We start from the raw sequence: 20987 nt of genomic DNA on the forward strand, positions 1-20987 counted from the left end.
TTTGAGTGATCACATTTAATATTGGAAGGTATTTATAGTTTCCTCCTTTCTCTTTGAGATGTGTAGTATTTTTTCAATGAATTGAAGTTTCACTAGCTAATCATAGCCTGTCATTTAGAATTACCTGTCTCAGTCTAGGGGAAATTAGGTACCTGCACACAAGTATTAGTTAGCTTGTTCTCTCATGATTAGTTTAATATCTATTATTTTTAGTATAATTTCTACATATAAAATGAAGTCAAAGAGAATATAATGGTGAATTTATCCAAAATGACATACATTATCCTATATTTTAGAGGTGCTCACAAAATTTAAAAAATCTCTTCTATTTTATAAAATAATTTTCTTTTTCTTCTACCTTATTCATTTTTTTTTAAATTTCAGATTAATGTGAGGGTACAATTAAGTTACAATGTTTATATTCATTAGGTAGAGTCCCTGTTGTAGTTGTGTTCCACACCCAGGAGCTGTGCTGTGTAGCCTTACATTGTGCCCATTAAGTGGGAGCATACCTGTCCCCCTCCATACTTCTTCTTCCCCCTCCCCCACATTGAATTGAATTGAATTTTTCTCTTATGAGGACATGTATTAAATTATCCACTGGCTTCATATTAGTATCTAGTACATTGGATACTTGCTTCTCCATTCTTGTGATACTTTACTAAGAGGAAAGTGTTTTAACTCCATCCAGGTTAATACAAAAGATGTAAAGTCTCTATCTTTTTTTATGAATAGTATTCCATGATGTACATATATCACAGTTCATTAATCTATTCCTGGGTTGATGGGCATTTAGGTTGTTTCCACATCTTATCAATTGTAAATTGAGCTGCAATAAACAATCTAGTGCAAAGATCTTTATGATAAATGGATTTTTTTTCCTAGTAGTGGGATTGCAAGGTGAAATGGGAGGTCTAATTTGAGTTATTTGAGGATTCTCCATCTTCTTTCCAGATAGGTTGTATTAGTTTGTAGTCCTACCAAGAGTATAAAAGTTTTCCCTTCTCTCCACATCCACACCAGCATCTGCAGCTTTAAGACTTTGTGATGTGGGCAAAAATATGGAATGCTTCATGAATTTGTGTGTCATTCCTGTGCAGGGGCCATGCTAATCTTCTCTGTATCATTCCAATTTTAGTGTATGCACTGCCAACATGAACACATTCCTAAACCAGTTTTCAAGCTTGTGAAAGCTCGTCTGATGTAGATGAAGAAACAGTTTCCAGGCTTAGCAGGTGTGTGGATTTTCCTCTCTCTGTGATGTAGGTGCAGCAAGGGTAGATAGATAGTGGAGTTGACATAACACAATTGAGTACCCAGCTCTGCTATGAACTTGAGTAATTGGTTTAAGCATTCTATTTTGTTTGTGAAATGGCAGTTAATAATAGTACTGATCTCACAGAGTGGCTGTGAATGTTACATGAAATGATGTATTTAAGGCACTTAGAATGGCTTCTATTGCCCATCTCACAGAGTTCCTGTGAATGAAAAAATACATGCACAGCACTTAGGCCCAATGGCTGACACATGATTTTTGTAGAAAGCCACATAGTATGAACTATTATTATTCTATCCATTTTTTTTTTATAAACCATATGGTTAAATCTCCATAACTTTATTTACCATACAATGAATACATCAATACATTTTTTTTCACTGGGCAGGAGCCAAAGATAAAAAAGTGTGGAGAACAAAGTATGAACATTTCCCTTTGTCCTCTACCCCCATCAAACTCAACAAATTGTCAACCTTTGGTTTATGGAGATTTTGTCCCCCCATAATCACCATCAGTCCCTCCATACTATTCTTTGATAGTGACATTTTCTGTTTTTTAATTTATGCAAAGTTCCAAGCAAACACAGCTTAGTGCTGGGTCTATCACTTACAATCTCTGAGCTCTGTATCCACTTCCTATGGTTGTATTTACAGCAAATATACACCTCTCTGTGTGGGAGTTTCAGGGTCATAGTATACGCATTGTTTCTTTACTAGTACTTTTCATCTTGAAGTTATTTCCAGGTCAAAATGTGTAAGTCTGCCTTAAACATTTCTTCAACAACAACTATATCACATCTATGGTACAAATAGGACATGATTCATTAATTATTATTATTATTTTTGTGACAGAGTCTCACTTTGCCACCCTGAATAGAGTGCCATGGTGTCATAGCTCACAGCAACCTCCAACTCTTGGGCCCAAGCGATTTTCTTGCCTCAGCCTCCTGAATAACTGGGATTATAGGCACCCACCACGATGTCCAATTAGTTTTTAGAGATGGGGTCTCACTCTTGCTCAGGCTGGTCTCAAACCTGTGAGCTCAGGCAATCCCCCCACCTCGGCCTCCCAGAGTGCTGGGATTACAGGTGTGAACCACCACTAATGGACATTTTTATTTGCAATTTGTCATTCTTATACATATTTCAAAAAACCATCCTTCATTCTTGGTATAGTTTCTGAACTCATGGAGCTATTTTATGAAATAAATTTATATCTGAAAGTGGAGTCTCAGTGTCAGGGCACATGCACATCCACTGTTTTGAAGCAACAGCTAAAATTCCATTTAGGAAAAGTTTCATGAAATGTGTCTCACCAACTTAAGCTACCACTAAGTGTAAGAATCCCATTTATTAGATTCACACCAATACTTGAAATATTATCAATCATAAATATTTTTTGCCAATTGGAGAAGCAAAGAATAAAAATATCATTTTATTGTTCAATTTGCGTTCTTAATTACCAGTGAGGTTCATTCAGTTTTGTCACATTTTAGAAGTTTTCAGCCATGACCTCTTTGAGTACCTCTTTAGTCCTTCCTTCTTTCTCCTTCCATTGAAGGTTCCAATAACAGGGACATTTGATATTTTATCCTAGTTTCATAAGTCCTTGAGGTTCTTTTCATTTTGTAAATCTATTTTCTCTGTTCTTGGTGTTCGGTTTTTGCTGTTCACTGTTCAAGCTAATTGATTCTTTCCCTGTCCCATCTATTCTCCTGTGGAGCCGACCATTGTCTATTTTGGCTTTTGTATTTTTTGGTTTTAAAAGTTTCATCTGATTCTTCTTCATCTCTTCTGTACTTCTGCTGCATCTGATTCTTCTTCGTCTCCTCTGTACTTCTGCTGAGACTTTCTAAGTCATTGCTGACAGAAACCTGGAGGATTTTGACCTTGTGTTATGGAATCCTGGTCTTATCCATGTCTGCTGCTTTCCTTGGCTTCCTCTGACACCGCCCTGTGACTGCCAGGTGTGGGGAGAAGTCCAGGTTCCTGATGGGACCACTGTTGACACTGGAGGTGGGGGGGGCGCCCTGAGAGAGGGTGGCGGTGTCTTCCAGTCCCCTCGTGGTACCCACTAATGGCCCCAGGTACCTCCCGGCTCCCTACTCATTCTCCTCTGATATCACCCCGGTGAGGGGGGTAGGGTGAGCTGCTTCATCACAGCCTGGAAAGGACAGTAGTCTGGGTTCCCCTTGGGGTTTGCTGATGGGGAGACAGCCTTTTTTGCCATTTTGGCTGCAATAGAGTGGTGGTGTCTTGGCAGGCTGCACCTTTCCTGGTCCTTTGGTTAGAGACGATGGCTTCTTCTTCTCCTTCTTCTTTTTCCTCTTCCTCCCTTCCTTCCTTTTCTCCTCCTCTTCTTCTTCTTCACAAAGTCTCACTATGTCACCCTATGTAGAGTGCTGTAGTGTCATAGCTCACAGCAACCTCAAACTCGGGCTGAAGCAATTCTCTTGCCTCAGCCTCCCAAGTAGCTGGGACTACAGGTGCCTGCCACAAGGCCTGGCTACTTTTTATTGTTGTTGTTGCAGGTGTCCTTGTTTTTAGCTGCCCAGGCCGGGTTTGAGCCTGCCAGCCTCAGTGCATGTGGCTGATGCTGTAACCACTGTGCTAAGGGGGCTGAGCATTCTTATTTTTTTCTTCTGCACCTGTTATTGTGTGTATGTTTCTGGCCTCTTCACCACCCAGTTTATAATGTAGAAGACAAAGAAGAACCCCCATGGGATTTGTGGCTGTGCTGTTCCTCAGGTCCTGGGGTCTCTAGCTGGTCCGCCCTTTTCTCTCCACTTTTCAAAGTCTTATGTTTGCTTCACATGTAATTTCCAGGAAAGAAAGAAAAAGTAACACAGAGACATAGAGGCAGAGATAGGGAGGGGCTATGGGGTCTGCTAATGAGGAAGAGATGGTGAGGGCACTGTGTTTCCAGGCGAGTTAATATCCTGACCAGAAAAGGGGCAGAGCCACAGGGATGTGGGCAGAGTCTTACGGCTCCCCTCTGCATTTCACTCTCCATGAGCCAGAGAGTATCACACTGCGTGCTCCTTACATGGGGGTGTGGGGGCGGGGCAGGCGCTGGCAGCATGGCCCTTACAAGCACTGCTAGAGCGCATCTCCTGGGGGAGGTACGACAACAGAATGAGTGGTTATTTGAAAATGTCTCTGCCTATGCGTCCCAGCCATGCTCTTGTATCTTCCTTTAAAATTCATGGGAGAAGTTTGTGGAATTCATACATTCACAATACTTGTTGATCACCAACTGTACATTCATATGTGTAGATTACCGAGAAAGGTGTGTTGTGTGTGTGCAGTTGTGTTTGTGCCACATGTGCGTGCCCATGTGTATGGATATAAACACACACACAGGCCTCACTGCGCTGTGATGAGGACAGAAAGGTTCACAAAGTGCACATGTGATGCTCATCTGTGGACCTGACAATCTGAAACAGGGACGGACATTAATGAAATGACCATATTGATGAAAATGTTAGTTCATCAGGTATTAATGATTGCTGTTAAGATGAAGTATTGGTGCTGGCAGCATCACAGGCTGTCTGGGAAATCTTTCCTGAGGCAGCAAAGTATGAAATCCAAGGATGATGATGTGGTGACCCGGTGAAGAAACAGGTGGGCGTGATGGAGGTGGAGACAGCTTTCCACCAAGAGGCAGCTAACGGCACCTGCCACTGTAAAGGACTGACAGGCCAGTGCCAGAGTGGCCATGGATAGCTTTGTTTCTTTCTCCGTGTGTGCTTGGAGCTTACCCAGGCCTTTTGCAAATGTTAGGCCTGTACGGCCAGCTTCTCGATGACAGAGAGTTACAGTTAAGCCACATAATTATGGTACTGGGTTTAGTTTTAGTTTTAAGTTTTCAGACTAAAGGGGAAAAATTATGGGATGTCAAATATGATAAAATATCCAACTTTAGACAATTATGTCAGCCATGTCTGATAAACCATAGATGTCCATTCATTTGACCACTACTAACTGAGCCCCTCATCTGATAATGGAAATACACCCAAATGCGGGCATTTCTCTTAACTAATGCTCAGGTAGCTGGGAGAGAGATCTGCAGATAAACACGTCATCTGTCAGAATGAGATCTTAGCCAAACTGAGAAGATGGTAGGATGAATTTGTGTATTTTTCTGGGCTCTGATCTCTCTTGTTGTAAAAGAGTAACTACCAAACTGATCAACTCCTGAGAGATGTTTGTTAGTTCATACAAAAAGTGACAGATGTCAATGACTAGCATGAGAGATGAAGATGGATGCTCTGCTTGGTGGTTAGTCTGTGGTTCTTATTATTTTAATTATTTTGCATGGATGTATTCTGTCTCTCTGAGTAGACTATAAATTCCTTGAGGATAAGGACTGTGTCTTATGTGTAATTCTAGCAAGAGCTAGAATTATGCTTTGCAGAACGTAAATGCTCTGATATATTTTTTTGACAGGCAAGATAAAGCAGGTTCGGGAAACTTATCGTGTGAATAGTTCTCGAAGGAACAGAAAGATTTATGCAAACGAATATCTACTGGTAGATAGGAGAATGGGACTGCGTATCTTAATACGCCTATAAATGTTCACAGAAATTCTGTATTTTGTTAGTTCTTTTCCAGTGCTGCTGGCCAGGCTCACTAAATTATAGCCTGGCTTTCTTTTTAAAGTTCAAGGGAGTGTGGTGCCTGTGGCTCAAAGGAGTAGGGAGCCGCCCCCATACACCGGAGGTGGCCAGTTCAAACCCCGCCCTGGCCAAAAACTGCAAAAAAAAAAAAAAGTTCAAGGGAGTGAAACTTCTTTTGAATGGCCTTTTCTTTAACCTGTTTTCTTTTATTTAACCTTTTTAAAAATTATTCTTCTTTAGGTGGAGTTTTCACAATACATGGGAAGAGATTTGGGAGCCATTCAGACTTTAGGAACATTTGAAAAATAAATTTGAAAGGCAAACAAACAATAAATGTAACCCCAGTTGTTCAGAATCTTGTTTATTATTTATCAAATTATATGTGGTTGGGCTACCTCTTCTAAATGTATTATATCATTAATCTTCACAACAACCTTATGAGGTAGCTTTCTTTATTATGCTTCTTTCTTTCTTTTTTCTTTTTTTTAGGTAAATAATCAGAAATCCAGAGAAGGTAAATAACTTACCCACAGGGTGCTGGTGGCATTTGTTGTTGTTTTTTTGAGACAGAGTCTCACTATGTTGCCCGCAATAGAGTGCCCTTGCATCACAACTCACAGCAACCTCAAACTCTTGGGCTTAAGCGATGCTCTTGCCTCAGTCTCCCCAGTAGCTGGGACTACAGGTGCCCACCACAATGTCCGGCTATTTTTTGTTGCCATTGCCACTGTTGTTTAGCTGGCCTGGGCCAGGTTTGAACCCACCACCCTTGGTGTATGTGGCTGGTGCCATAACCACTGTGCTATGGGCGCTGAGCCAAGGGGGCATTTTTTTAAAAACTATAATGACTGACCCCATGGCCCTGCCTCTGACCTCTGTTGTGTTATATCTACTGTATATAGTAGATATAACAGTACTACTATATACTGTAGTACTGTATTTGTCCTGAAATGACACCAGGCACAGGGACTGCACTCGAGAGTGCGACGTGATTCTCTCCCTGTGGAGGCCGTTGTTGACCACAGAGCTAAGTCACAGCCTGTCCACGGCTCAGCTGCGGAGTCGCATTTTCTGGCCTCAGCTTCTAGCTCGACCATGTAGTGGCTGAATGATTTTTGACAAATTTCTCAGTCTTTTTTACATGTACAACAAGGATAATGATATTTCCTACCTGAGGAGAAGGAAACGCGAGAATACACATGAAGCATCTGGAGTGGCAGGTGATGTGTTCAGTAACGTTGGGGCTGCTCCTACTATCCTTGTCTTTGCTACTGCGGTTGGCTGAGACTGCCCACTGTCATAACCACTGTAGGGACAAGACTAGATCCAGGGTCTCAGTGGGGCTCTTTACCATTCCCAAACCGTGGGAGGCTGAAAGAGACTAATTTGGGAGTTTTTGTGGTGCTTCACTGCCAACACTCCAAAAAAGTAGCTTTTCTTCCAAGATATAGTGCCTCATAAGCTTAGAGTATCTCCTTCCTGGACAACAATTAATATCCCATGTGGCTGGGGTTTAGAGTAATTCACATGTTCTCATTAGGCAGAGACAACTATTTTGTTCCTACAGTTTACTTTTAGAGTTTAGTAGGAAGTAAAATAACGTTGAAGTTGTAGCCAGATCCTCCCATTTTGAGGCAAATCTACTACTTTGAAGAATGATATTCTTGCATTGGTCCTGACATCAATTATTTGGGCAAGCCTTTTCATTTCCCTGAGCCTCAGTTTCTTTCTGTGCATAAAAAGAGAATTGGGTCATATAATTTCCAAGACTACTTTTATTTCTGAAATTCATTCAGCATATAATTCTGTGATTTAGTTGCTGTGTCAATTTATACAGGCCAGATTTTCCTGAGACTACACAAAACCTGTATTCTCCTCTGCCATATACACATGTGTTTATTAAAGGTTTTTAGGGGTTTTCAGAGCAGATTGGCCTGCCAGGAAGTGTATTAGCATGGTTGTACTTTTCTTGGGGTCCTCCTGCCATGCCTCCTCAGTCCCCTCCCTCTAGTCCCTGGAGTGATTAGATTCCAATCACTAATTACAACTACTTCTAACCACTTATAGGAGCCCTCCCCAGCAGCCCATTTGAAACATACAGGCAGACAGATTTTCTTTCACCTCTCCCCTTAAGTTTTTGCTTTCTCATTTACCCATGTTTATATGTAGATATCTCATATCTCACGGAGTAATGGTTCTTTTTTTTTTTTTAATGGGACAGGCTTCTACTCTCTCACCCAGTGCAGTGGTGCAATCACAGCTCAATGTAACCTTGAATTCTTGGGCTTAGGTGATCCTTTTACCTCAACCTCCTGAGTAGCTGAGAGAACAGGTGCATGCCACCATGCTTGGCAAATTTTTCTTATTTTTGGTAGAGACTAGGTCTTACTATGTTGCCCAGGCTGGTCTCAAATTCCTGGCCTTAAGTGACCCTTCTACCTTGGACTCCCAAAGGGCTGGGATTCCAGGCCCAAGCCACTGTGTCTGGCATTTAGCAGTATGGTGGTTTTCTAAAGCTGCCCAAACCAATTACCACAAGTTTCGTGGCTAAAATAACACAAACTTTCTACCTTAAATTCCCTAAATTTGAAGTCTATAACCTGATTATGGAGCTAAAATTAAGCTGCCTTTTCCAGCTACCAGAGACTGTGGCCTTTCTTCACCCATGGCTCCCTTCATCCATCCTCAAAGACTGAAATGGTGGGTGAGGCTTTATATTGCATCAGTCTGACGATGCCTCCATCATCACACCTCCTCTGGCTCTTTCACACCCCTTTTCTACTTATAAGAACTCTTGTGATTCCATGGGGTCCACCTGGATAATCCATAACTTGCTTATTTCAAGGTCATCTGGTTAACAATCCTAATACCATCCACAACTTTAATTCTATCAGCAATCCTGGTTCTCTTTCACCATGAAACACAAAATATTCACAGGTTCTGGGTATCAGGAGATGAACATACGTGGGGAGCATTACTTTCCCTACCACAGAAAGGTAGAGACATCATCTCACACGGGGGCTGTCACGTCTGGACTTCAGACACAGCATTATTGACACCTTATGCTTCCTTACAGGATAAAATAGTGAGGAGTTCTGAAGGGACCACCAGCGGCATGGGCTGAGAGTTGCTGAATATTCTAGGTTGATGATGTCAGGTTTGAAGGCCTTCTTCATACACCCTATTGTTCACACAAGTTGAACAGATTTTCAAGAAGAAGGAAATTCCTGGAGTGGACAATCCAAGATGGTGGCCAAGTAACAGCTTCCCTGCAACAGGGCACAGTGAGTCGGGGGAGATAAGACTCCAGGCATCTCTGGCTGGTGGGATCTGCCTATAATCATCCCTTTGAGGATAGAGGGAGTCAGCAAGGGACTTCTGGACCCCAAGAGGAGGACAAAAACAGTGGAAAACTGGCAAGTGGTTGCGTGTGTTGGATCAACCTAATCCCGCCAGCAGCAGGATTCAGAAAAAACCTTGAATAGCCAAAACATTACTCAGAAATAAAAACACAGCAGGAGGAATCACACTACCAGACCTGAGACTGTACTATAAATCGATAGTGATAAAAACAGCATGGTATTGGCACAAAAAAACAGAGAAGTAGATGTCTGAAACAGAATAGAGAACCAAGAGATGAATCCAGCTACTTACCGTTATTTGATCTTTGACAAGCCAATTAACAACATTCAGTGGGGAAAAGATTCCCTATTAACAAATGGTGCTGGGTGAACTGGCTGGCAACCTGTAGAAGACTGAAACTGGACCCACACTTTTCAACATTAACCAAGATAGACTCTCACTGGATAAAAGATTTAAACTTAAGACATGAAATTATAAAAATACTTGAAGAAAGTGCAGGGAAAACTCTTGAAGGAATCAGCCTGGGTGAATATTTTATGAGGAGGACTCCCCAGGCAACTGAAGCAGTATCAAAAATACACTACTGGGACCTGATCAAACTATAAAGCTTCTGCACAGCCAAGAACATAGTAAGTAAAGCAAGCAGACAGCCCTCAGAATGGGAGAAAATATTTGCAGGTTAAACCTCCAATAAAGTTCTAATAACCAGAATCCACAGAAAACTCAAATGTATTAGCAAGAAAAGAACACGTGATCCCATCTCAGGGTGGGCAAGAGACTTGAAGAGAAACTTTTCTAAAGAAGACAGATGCACGATCTACAAACACATGAAAAAAAACTCGTCATCCTTAATCATCAGAGAAATGCAAATCAAAACTACTTTGAGATATCACCTAACCACAGTAAGAGTAGCTCACATAACAAAATCCCCAGAGATGTTGGCGTGGATGTGGAGAAAAGGGCACATTTGTACACTGCTGGTGGGAATGCACACTAATACGTTCCTTCTGGAAGGATCTTTGGAGAATACTTAGAGACCTAAAAATAGAACTGCCATTCGATCCTATAATACCTTTACTAGGTTTATACCCAGAAGACCAAAAATCACAATATAACAAAGACATCTGTACCAGAATATTTATTGCAGCCCAATTCATAATCGTTAAGTCATGGAAGAAGCCCAAGTGCCCATCGACCCACGAATGGACTAGCAAATTGTGGTACATGTATCCCATGGAATATTATGCAGCCTTAAAGAAAGACGGAGACTTTATCTCTTTCATGTTTACATGGATGGAGCTGGAACATATTCTTCTTAGCAAAGTATCTCAAGAAGGGAAGAAAAAGTATCCAAGGTACTCAGCCCTACTATGAAGCTAAATTATAGCTTTCACATGAAGGCTATAACCCAACTATAGCACAAGACTATGAGGAAAGGGCCAAGGAAGGGGAAGGGAGGGTGGAGGTTAGGGTGGAGGGAGGATAATGGGTGGGGCCATACCTATGGTGCATCTTAGAATGGGTACAGGCAAAACTTACTAAAGGCAGAATACAAATGTCTACATACAATAACTAAGAAAATGCCATGAAGGCTACCTTGAACAGTTTGATGAGAATATTTCAGATTGTATATGAAACCAGCACATTGTACCCCTGGATTGCACTAATGTACACAGCTATGATTTAACAGTTAAAAAAAGAAAAGAAAAAACCAGGGGAAAAAAAAAAGAAGGAAATTTCTTGCTTTCTACTCATGCGTTCCCTCCTAGAATACAAAGCTTATTTCAGCAGTTTCTCTTTTTCATGGATGTATAGATTGCAGATTTCTTGTTAAGGAGTTCAGAACACATTTATTTTCGTGTCTTTGGACTGATTCAGGTTGTCATTCAGTTTCCTCCTCGCTGCTGCTGAGTACAGAGCACGAAATCTGAAGGCCCAAATTATTAACTACAGAACTAAACATTGGTGCTGGGAAAATGTCATAGCATGAATTCTTGGAGCCATTCATTGTTCCTGACTAGGCCTGAGCTTACAGAAATAGCCAGACCCTGATTTCCAGGCACTCTCCTCTGAAGGACCACCACATAGGAGCCAACGTCTTTGGTCCACTTGTCAATGACAAGTCTTCCGGAAAGAGTAAAGTCCTTACTTGCTGAGAAACAGCTGGCCGAGCCCCTTGCATGTCATTTTCTTTTCTTCTTTAAGACGTTAAACTATTTGTTGACTAATGAAAAGAGATGGGCTGAATTCTAACTCTGAATCCTAATTCTACCAAGTCTGAATTCTGATTGTACCAATCATTTACTAAGCTCCGTGATGTTGGGAAAATTACTTAATGGAGTCAGAGGCTCCATTCCCTTTTCCTTAAAATAGAGATAATATCATTTTCCTCATATGTTTGGCATCAGGATTAAATGAAATAACATATTAAAAATTCCTAGTCTGGTGCCTCACACATGCCAGATGTTTGGTAAAGAATATCCTTGTTGTGCGTCTAATATCTGGCCCACCCAGACAGGGAGTGTGGCTAAGAGAGAATTGTTATGAGGATTATTTTTCTGATTGGCTGTATCTTGTATGAGAAACTTTTTCAAGGTGATCTTTTCCTATTGGAAAGATAATGTCTTTTCATTATAGAGTGTTCGAAAAATTACAAAAAAATTAGCAGGTCAATAAAGTGGCAGGTGTTCCCCCTGCCCCTCAGACATGGGCACGGTGACATCTCTGCTGTATTTCCAGCTCTCACTGTTATGCTCCCACAGTCTTAGCTAGAGATTTTCACAGCTATAAGCAACATAAACCCCAGCGAGCTTAATCAAATGGACAACATTTTTTTAAAGGCTATTAATGAAATTCAAGAACATCAAGAAAGAATGGAACTAGTAACTGAAAAGATGGCAATAACTTATTCTCTTCATTTCTCCAAAGTAGAATGTTTTCTTGCCTTTGCTCCCTTTTGGTGTTTTCTGCTCTTTTTATTTATTTTTTTAAATATGCGACGTCTGTCCTAGGACATGTTCCTCCTCTTGAGGACGGGCTTCCTCAGCTTTGGACGCACACATGGCGACTCCAGTTCGGGCTTTCAGTCATCTTTGATAAGTTTCAGAAAAGGCTGAGCCACCGCATCAAAGAACCTGCAAAAAATAGTGATTTCAAAAGAAGTTTATTTTTGTCTCCCTTCAGGTTGATGAGACAGGTCTGTGCCACGAGGTTATTCTGGGATCTAGGTTTCCTTCATGAATTTATTTTTATTTTTTTGAGAAAGTCTCACTCCATGCCCTGGGTAGACTGCTGTGGTGTCACAGCTTGCAGCAACCTCAAACTCTTGGGTTCAGTTGATCCTCTTGCTTTAGCCTCCCAGTAGCTGGGACTGCAGGTGCCCCCCACAATGCCTGGCTAGTTTTCCTATTTTTATTAGAGACAGGGTCTCCCTCTTGCTCAGGCTGGTCTTGGAACTCCTGAGCTCAAGCAACTCCTGCCTCAGCCTCCTGGAGTACTAGGATTACAGGTGTGAGCCACCACACCCTGCCAATTTTTTTGTTTAGCTCTGCATTTTTATCCTGTTTTCCTGGTTGAAGCTGGTTCGTAGGCATGTCCAAATTATTAATACAACTGATGGGAGGAGGTGGAGAAAGCTAATTCAGGAGAAAGGGCTTATCTTTAGCAGATAATCCAGAAGTTGGGTGCCTTACTTACAATCCTTAGTCCTTTGACTGAAAGTAAACTATATAACCACTGACACCTGCAACAGGCTGGGAAATGTTCAACCCAGCTGTCCTTCTGTGTCTAGCGGCTGCCCTTTCATTACAGACAAAGGGAACTGGTGATAACTAGCAGCCTTTGGTATGATGTCCTACCCCTCCTAAGAGAGAACTCTACAGAAGGATTATTTTTCTGATGTGCCCTCTCTTATATGAGAAACTTTTTCAATATCATCTTTTTCTTATTAGAAACATAATGTCATTTCATTACAGGATGCTTGAGAAATTAAAAAAATTAAAAGGTAAATAAAATGGCACGTGGCCCTCCGAGTGGAGACACAGGCACTTTTGGCATTTTGGCATATTTCTTGCTCTCATTCTTGGCGTCTCTCTCTCTCTCTCTCTCTCTCTCTCTCTCAGCTTTCATAGCTATAAACACCATAAACTCAAACTAGCTTAATCAAAAATGGATAATTTATTTTAGTTGAAGAACCTACTACAGCCAATTCCAGACTCTCCTGATGGGGCTCATAGTCGGGTCTGGGGAAGGTGTCTACAGCAGTGTAGTCAGTTCTTGCCTTGGGAGGCAGGATCCTGGGGACGGTAGCAACGTCATATTATCACGGGGACGATAACAATGTCACAGGATCCTGGGGACGATAGCAACGTCACAGTATGACGGGGACGGTAGCAACGTCACAGGATCCTGGGGACGATAGCAACGTCACAGGATCCTTGGAGAAGACCAAGGAGGGGCAGAGTGTACAAAAGCACCCATCCATGTATGAACCTATCATACTGTTCTCAAGATCTGGACACAAAAATGCACACACAAATATTTATTTTGGGATTCTCCTCTTTTCTCTGTCTCTCTCTGTCTCTCTGTCCCTCTCACCACAGTCTATGTATTCTTATCTTTATTCCATCCACCCACCCACCCAGCCAACCATCCATCCATCTACCATGTGTTACATAATTCTTCAGAGAACATGGTTCTCCTTTCCCCCTGGGAACTAGATGTGTATCTAGTTCACATTTCTCAGCCTTTCGTACAGCTAGGAGTGGACACATGATTGTGTAATGGCTAAGAGAACATGAACTATAATTCTTGCACAATTCTCTATGTGTTTGCTCTCCTACCACCAACTAGCTGACTCCTCAAGGTGACCTTGGCATCCGTGTGCTGCATTAACCCGGGAACTTGAATAGTGTGGAGCAGAGCTCCTACCCTGCCGCTTGACACCAATTGAATTATAATATAAATTAGAAACAAATTTCCAAGGTAGCAGGTAGGGTTACCTTAATATAGTCACTATTTTCTGTCTTATGAGGTGCCCAATATCTTAGTTATGATTTCTGTCATTTAGAAGCTGGTATCTTTTGATAGTACCTCTCTTTCTGATTTCTCATTTCATTAAACCTTTGAAAATCATGCATCTCTCGACTCCTAGAGTGGCGCTCTCCTTCTTCGTTCACATCAAATCAGGTGGAAGAGCGAATAGCCCTGTCCTTCATCCCAGTCATCTACATGGGTGTGGCCTATGCTGCTGAAGGTTCATACCTGGGTCACCAGGAAAGTTTTGAGACAGACCGTGTTATGGTCCGTCATTTCCCTTTCAACTTGCTCAGCTTGTCAGTGTTGTTGGGAGGGATCCATTTATTTTCCTCTGTGCAGATTCTATGTTTCTTGATTTCTGTGTATCTCAAAACTTTCATAATGACCCACACGGCGATCTCAATGAATTAGATATTTACGAGTCCATGTTCTTAGAAGTCTCTGCTCCAGTCAGCACTGTGACTTGGCTTCCTGCCCCTTTGTCTCCCTTTGCCTATTTTTTTCCCACCCCAAACTCAGCCTTCTTTGTAGAGCAGTTTAGCCAGCGACTCTTTAGACTAACTCCTGCCTGTCTAGGTTATCCCTAGAGAGCCTGTTTGTCACAAAAAAATCAGTTACGTAGGCATCTCAATTTATTTTAACCTCTAATCTAGATGAAAAAAAAAAAAAAAACCTTGGCACCCTTGGTTAGTAAAAAGTGACCCTTTACAGCGTCAATTTCTACATATAAAGCACAGCAAATTCCAGGTGGTAATCTCCCTTAGGGGAAAAAAATCAGAAGATATGGCAATAATGGTTGCACATTTTCAGGTGCAGCTGGCGTGGGCCTGGGCATTGGTTTTGTCCTGCAGATGGGCAGTGCTGCTCAGGCGTCCTGGACATCCCGCCACCAATTACCCTGTGTTGTCTCTTACCAGACCGTGTTGCCCATTTATATCACTTGCTGGACTCCTGTAAGCCCATGAGCCTGCTACCTCTCTTTCATCATGAAACAGTTTCCATCATGATAAAATCAAAGTGCTCAACTTTTAACATAACAAATATGCTGCTCCCCTAAATGATGCTAAATAGGAATATCACTCATTTTGCCATTTATCTGGTGTGTAGATAAAATAGTAAGATATTAATGTAATTGTATCATAATTTAACTATTTCTCTAAAATTGTTAATTTGAGTTGTTTTCAAATCTTTGTGTATAGAAGTTTGTTTACTGTCCACTTCCACAGACTAAATTTCTAGATGTAATATTACCCGGTAAATAGGTATGAAGAATTTATAAGACCTCATACATTTCACTAAGTTGTTCCAAGAAAGGTATTATCAGTGGGGATTAGACTTTTGCCTGTAGTAGTTAGTAGGGTTACAAGTCAGTCTGGAATCAGAGCTCCTAGAATACCTGGGAAGGGTTCTTTAACTTTGAACTTTAATGTTGATTGAATGCATGGTATGAAATGAAAACTACATACAGTTTAGTATCTGGTTAACCTAAGGATAAACTATTATAATTTTGATTATATTATAATTTATGATTCATCCTCGCTAAAAAATAAGTACAAACCTTAGTCAAATGTGGCTGACAGAACAGTTTTGGTTCCAGTTTTTCCTCCTGGGCTGTCCGAGTTCTGCTGGTTATTTTCTGTGTATTTCATAGTGTTCTTGTTCTGTATTAGAAGGTTACTTTCTCTGAACAGGACATTTCTTACTCTTTGCAGCAAATTTTTAGTTTCCTTCTGCTTTTTAAACTGTAAAGTCTACCCTAGTGTTGAAAAGAGACTGCTTTTCTCTTCTACCATGCTGAATATTTCTGCTCTGTTCCCCACTCCCTGAGCTATGTTCCCCTGTTTTTGAGGTCATCTTTAGAGTTTCCATGTTCTGTGGCTTGCCTGGTTATGGCAGTTTCATCTAGAGCTCTGGATATGGGCAGAAATACCAGATCAAATTGTGCGTGTACTGGCATAGTCACCATGATGGTTTCTGTGTCACACTGTTAAGTGCCCTTCTAGGCTGGAGCAGGTCATTTTAAATATTTAACTACTTCTTAAACATATTCATGCAGCCTACACTCGTGAATGATGACCGTAAAGTTATGACATAATTTATTATAGCAAAACTCTTGTTCAGATGCAAAAAGAATCAAAGGAAAACTTTGCAGAGTTTCTCATCTCTTGAGGATTTCAGGAGTCTGCCTTAAAGGCAAGTGTGGGGTCCATGCTCTTGTAACATTGTTTTCCTTTCAATAATTACAAGATAAGACTTTACAGGAATAATGACAAAAATCAAAATCACTGTTGAGTGCGACCAAGTGTGTTTTCTCCATGTTTCTAAAGGATTTACCTTAAGATGCATCATCTGAGCTCCATGTTTTGCTCGTCTAAATTCTGGTCTAGTTTAATGTAACCTCAGAGGCCCTTGAATCCCATTTAATTAGAACAGTAGTTGGTTAGCTAAAGTGGTTAAGTGAAGAAGGTGGTTATAACAGGAAATTGCTTTAAAAAGACATCTTTAAGATTTTACTTACCTCAAAAATATATAAATCTGTGTTCATTCACCAGTGTTTTCATTTCTCATGTGTGTCCCCCCGAGTGGAGCCCTGCTTCATCTTTCTTGCATCAACCAGGCCAATAATTCATTGTCTGTGAGTTCTGGTTTTGCTTCTGTAAGTGGAACAATAACTGAGAGACATGGGTGAAGCAATCCCAGTGCCGACGCCATCTACATTTTTACGATTCCTTAAAAATATTTTAGGGCTGTCTCTCTCACACCTAATCTGACAGTGTATTTCTTAGTGACTCAACTTTACAAAATCTTTCTAGCATTCAATATGCTTTTCAAAGAAGCCACTTTTTTCTTTTTTTTTTTGCATTTAAAGATCATTGATTTACATAACATTTTGTGAAATTATGTAATTACTTAATTACAAAAACAGGTTTAAGAGGCACAAACAGTGTTGGAAACAAACATAACTGACTCTTGTTAAGTACCCAGCTCACCTGGTGTGAAGAGGACTGAGGGGGACAGAGAGCAGTGTCCCTGCACCCAGCTCACCTGGCAGGAATAGGACTGAGGGGGACAGAGAGCAGTGTCCCTGCACCCAGCTCACCTGGCAGGAACAGGACTGAGGGGGATAGAGAGCAGTGTCCCTGCACCCAGCTCACCTGGCAGGAACAGGACTGAGGGGGACAGAGAGCAGTGTCCCTGCACCCGGCTCACCTGGCGGGAACAGGACTGAGGGGGATAGAGAGCAGTGTCCCTGCACCCAGCTCACCTGGTGTGAAGAGGACTGAGGGGGACAGAGAGCAGTGTCCCTGCACCCAGCTCACCTGGCAGGAACAGGACTGAGGGGGACAGAGAGCAGTGTCCCTGCACCCAGCTCACCTGGTGTGAAGAGGACTGAGGGGGACAGAGAGCAGTGTCCCTGCATCCAGCTCACTGGGCGGGAGCAGGACTGATGGGGACAGAGAGCTGTCTCCCCTGCAGGCTTGTTCTGGGCTCCGGGGACTCTCGGCTTGACAGAAATGCTTTGCACAAAGTGGGAGGCATTGGGTCATCTGGCAAGTTGGCCAAATGGGAGATGGATTAAGAGAGTTCTTCTTTACTTTGTAAGACCTTTATTAAATGTTTTATGGAGAAATTTAAATAGTACTTACTATGATGTCAGTTAAGGTGTGAATATTTTGCACAAACTCAAAACTTTTTCACTTGAGTTATTGGGAATTTTAACTTTTACTTTTTGGCACTCTCTAACACTTTTTTGGACCTAATTCTGGGCAATTTCAGTATCTGAGACTATTGGATATTTGAAGATGAGTCTTCCCATATGTTGATTTCTCACTTTGTCACCTCCTCTCTCCCCTCCATCTTATCCTCCACCGTTCAGACAATTCTCTGTTCTCAAACACAACCCTGGCTTCGCTGGTGTCAGTAACTGAAATCCTTTCATAAGCTTCATTTCAAACAACTGCTTCTAACCATCACCACCCCGACTGTGAGGCTCCCTTCAGTGACCATGACTCTGGCAGTCCTTCCCCGGGACCCTCCACTTTCCCTCACTCCGCTATAGTACACATTCCTCTTCTTCTCTGGCTTGTATTCCACGGTCAATCATTTTCCCTCCCTTGCTTACACTCTCAACCCCCTGATGGCCTCCTCGCTTTGTAAGTTTTTGTATGGGAAAATTCTAACCTTTTATCAATCTAATTATCTTTCTTTGACTGTACCCATGTGGTCCTAGACAAATGCAGAAGCGTGTGGTCTTACTTTAACAAATCTCTGATAGCTGACCTCAGGTGGGGTTAAAGCAGCCTGACTTTCCGGAATCCCTCACTTTCCCTCTCTCCTGCCTGTTGCACTCTTCCTCCCTGTGCTCTGAATGCTCATCCCTTCTCCCATCCGCTCTTAGCTGACCTTGCTCCCTGCTCCTCTCAGAAGCAGCTCAAAGGCACTTTCCTCAGTTCCCAGGCAACACTGCTCACCCTCCAGCTTCAGTTCCAGGATACTTTGCCTTCTTTCCTCTTCCTGACTGGCCACTTTCTTCCCCATCAAGTTTTCCCTGCTGCTGGATCATTCTCTTCAGTAGATTTTTAAACACCATTTTTTGCTGCCATTGAATAAACCCCAACCCCCTTTATCTTGGTCTCTGCTCCTTCCCTAGCTTTTGCCCCACTTCTCTGCGCCTCTGCACATTGAGGGCTGTCACAGAGCGAGCCCGGCACACTGCCCTTCTGTCTCCCCGACTCTTGAACTCATTCCAATCAAGCTTTTACCCTGTCACCAACCAAAATGTAGTGACATCACCAGATCTGCACACTGAGGGACCTGATACTGATGTTTCAGTCTTTGCCTTCCTGCACCTGTCGCAACCCAGTTGGGTCCAGTGGACCACTTCCCTGTACTCCATTCCCTGAACCTCTAGGGACTGGCCCTGTGGAACCTTCTCTGATACCTTTGTCAGCTCCTATGAGGTTTCCTCTGCTGGTTCATCCTCATTTCTCCAAGCAACATCTTCACACTGAAGTATCTCAGGACTTGAATTTCATCTATTCTTTATCGACACTCACTTCCTTGAAGAACTTAACTAATCTTATGGCTTTAAATACCATCTAAACCTTTACATTTGTGTTTTAACCTAGATCTCCTTCTGGTACATGCAATTCCTATTCAATCTCCACTTTTAAGTCTAATGGGAAGTTCAAATTTAATATATCCAAGACTAATATCTTGATCTTCTCACCTAAAACTTGACTCTCCTGTACGATTCTCTATTTTAGTAAACATAATTTTATTTTTTAAGGTGCTCAGTATATCAGTTAGCTATTGCATTATAACAATATGCAATAATGCAATAGCTAACTGATCACAGCAAGAATTAAAAGCTTAAAAGCTTAAAACAACAATGATTAATTATTAATTCACATGTCAAGATTGATTTGGATTTGGCTGGTCTGGCTGGGCCTGGTATGTTGTTATCTCTACTTTAGGCTTTGGAGGCAAGGCAGCCCTATTTCCCGCTGTAGGTCTGCTGGTCACCTGAGCAACTCTATAAAGATGTGTTTTTTATTTCCCTAGAACAAGCATATTGCTTGGTCAGGGCATATTGCTTTCATGCCGATGGAACAAGTGTAAAAGGGCAAGAAATAATATGACAGGGCTATTAAGTCTTAGGTTCATAAACGGCAGGCAGTCACCTCCATACTCATGTCATCAGCCAAAGTTAAGTGCATGGTTGAGCCCATAGTCAAGGAGTGGGAAAAGGGGTGCTGCCCACAGTGGGGCCATGGGAGGGTCAGGATGCTGGGTGACATGGAGAATTAAGGCCAGTCATTTGGCTGATCACACTTGGTCAAAATTCTTGCTGTTGTTGATTCCTCTTTCTCACCCCTCCTTCCCCCCAAAATTCAATCAATAAATTCTGTTGACTTTATCTTCAAACATACATCCCAAATCTAGTCATTTCTCACCATATTCACTGCTACCACTCTGGGCCCAGTCATCATTATGTCTTATTTGGGTAACCATAATAGGCTTCTGTCCAGTCTCCTTGCTGTCAACTTTTTCTCTTCTCTTCTCTTCTCTTCTCTTCTCTTCTCTTCTGTTCTCTTCTCTCTCTTTCTTTCTTTTAAATCACAGCTGTGTACATTAATGCAATCATGGGGTACAATGTGCTGGTTTTACATACAATTTGAAATATTTATATCAAACTGGTTAAGATAGCCTTCACAGCATTTTCTTAGTTATTGTGTTAAGACATTTATATTCTACACTTAGTAAATTTAACATGTACCCTTGTAAAATAAACCGTAGGTGTGGTTCCACCAAGTACTCTCCTCCTCCTATCCTCCACCCTTCCCTCCTCTCCCTCTCCTCTTTCCTCTTCTTTTTGGGCTATAACTGGGTTATAGCTTTCATACGAAAGCTATACATTAATTTCATAGTAGGGCTGAGTACATTGGATACTTTTTCTTCCATTCTTGAGATACTTTGCTAAGAGGAATATGTTCCAGCTCCATCTATGTAAACATCAAAGAGGTAAAGTCTCCATCTTTTTTTTTTTTTTTTGGCTTCTCAACAGCATATTTTAATTATAACCATTGCCTGGCACAGGGAAAACTAACAAATGTTTTTTAAGCATCATTGCAACATTGTATTCCTGATAATTTGAGTAAACCAAACTATGAGTAAATGAATGATACATGC

General features: G+C 41.6%; 1 non-coding gene across 1 annotated transcript; it reads right to left on the reverse strand.

Moving 5' to 3' along the window:
• Nucleotides 1–1055: 1055 nt before the first annotated feature.
• LOC128574296 (U6 spliceosomal RNA) lies at nt 1056–1162 on the reverse strand. Its single transcript, XR_008376673.1, has one exon. It is a non-coding gene; the product is annotated as a U6 spliceosomal RNA (small nuclear RNA).
• Between the last annotated feature and the right edge of the window lie 19825 nt (nt 1163–20987).

This window comes from Nycticebus coucang, chromosome 21 (genome assembly GCF_027406575.1).
Source record: "Nycticebus coucang isolate mNycCou1 chromosome 21, mNycCou1.pri, whole genome shotgun sequence".
In the NCBI taxonomy this organism is placed as follows: domain Eukaryota; kingdom Metazoa; phylum Chordata; class Mammalia; order Primates; family Lorisidae; genus Nycticebus; species Nycticebus coucang.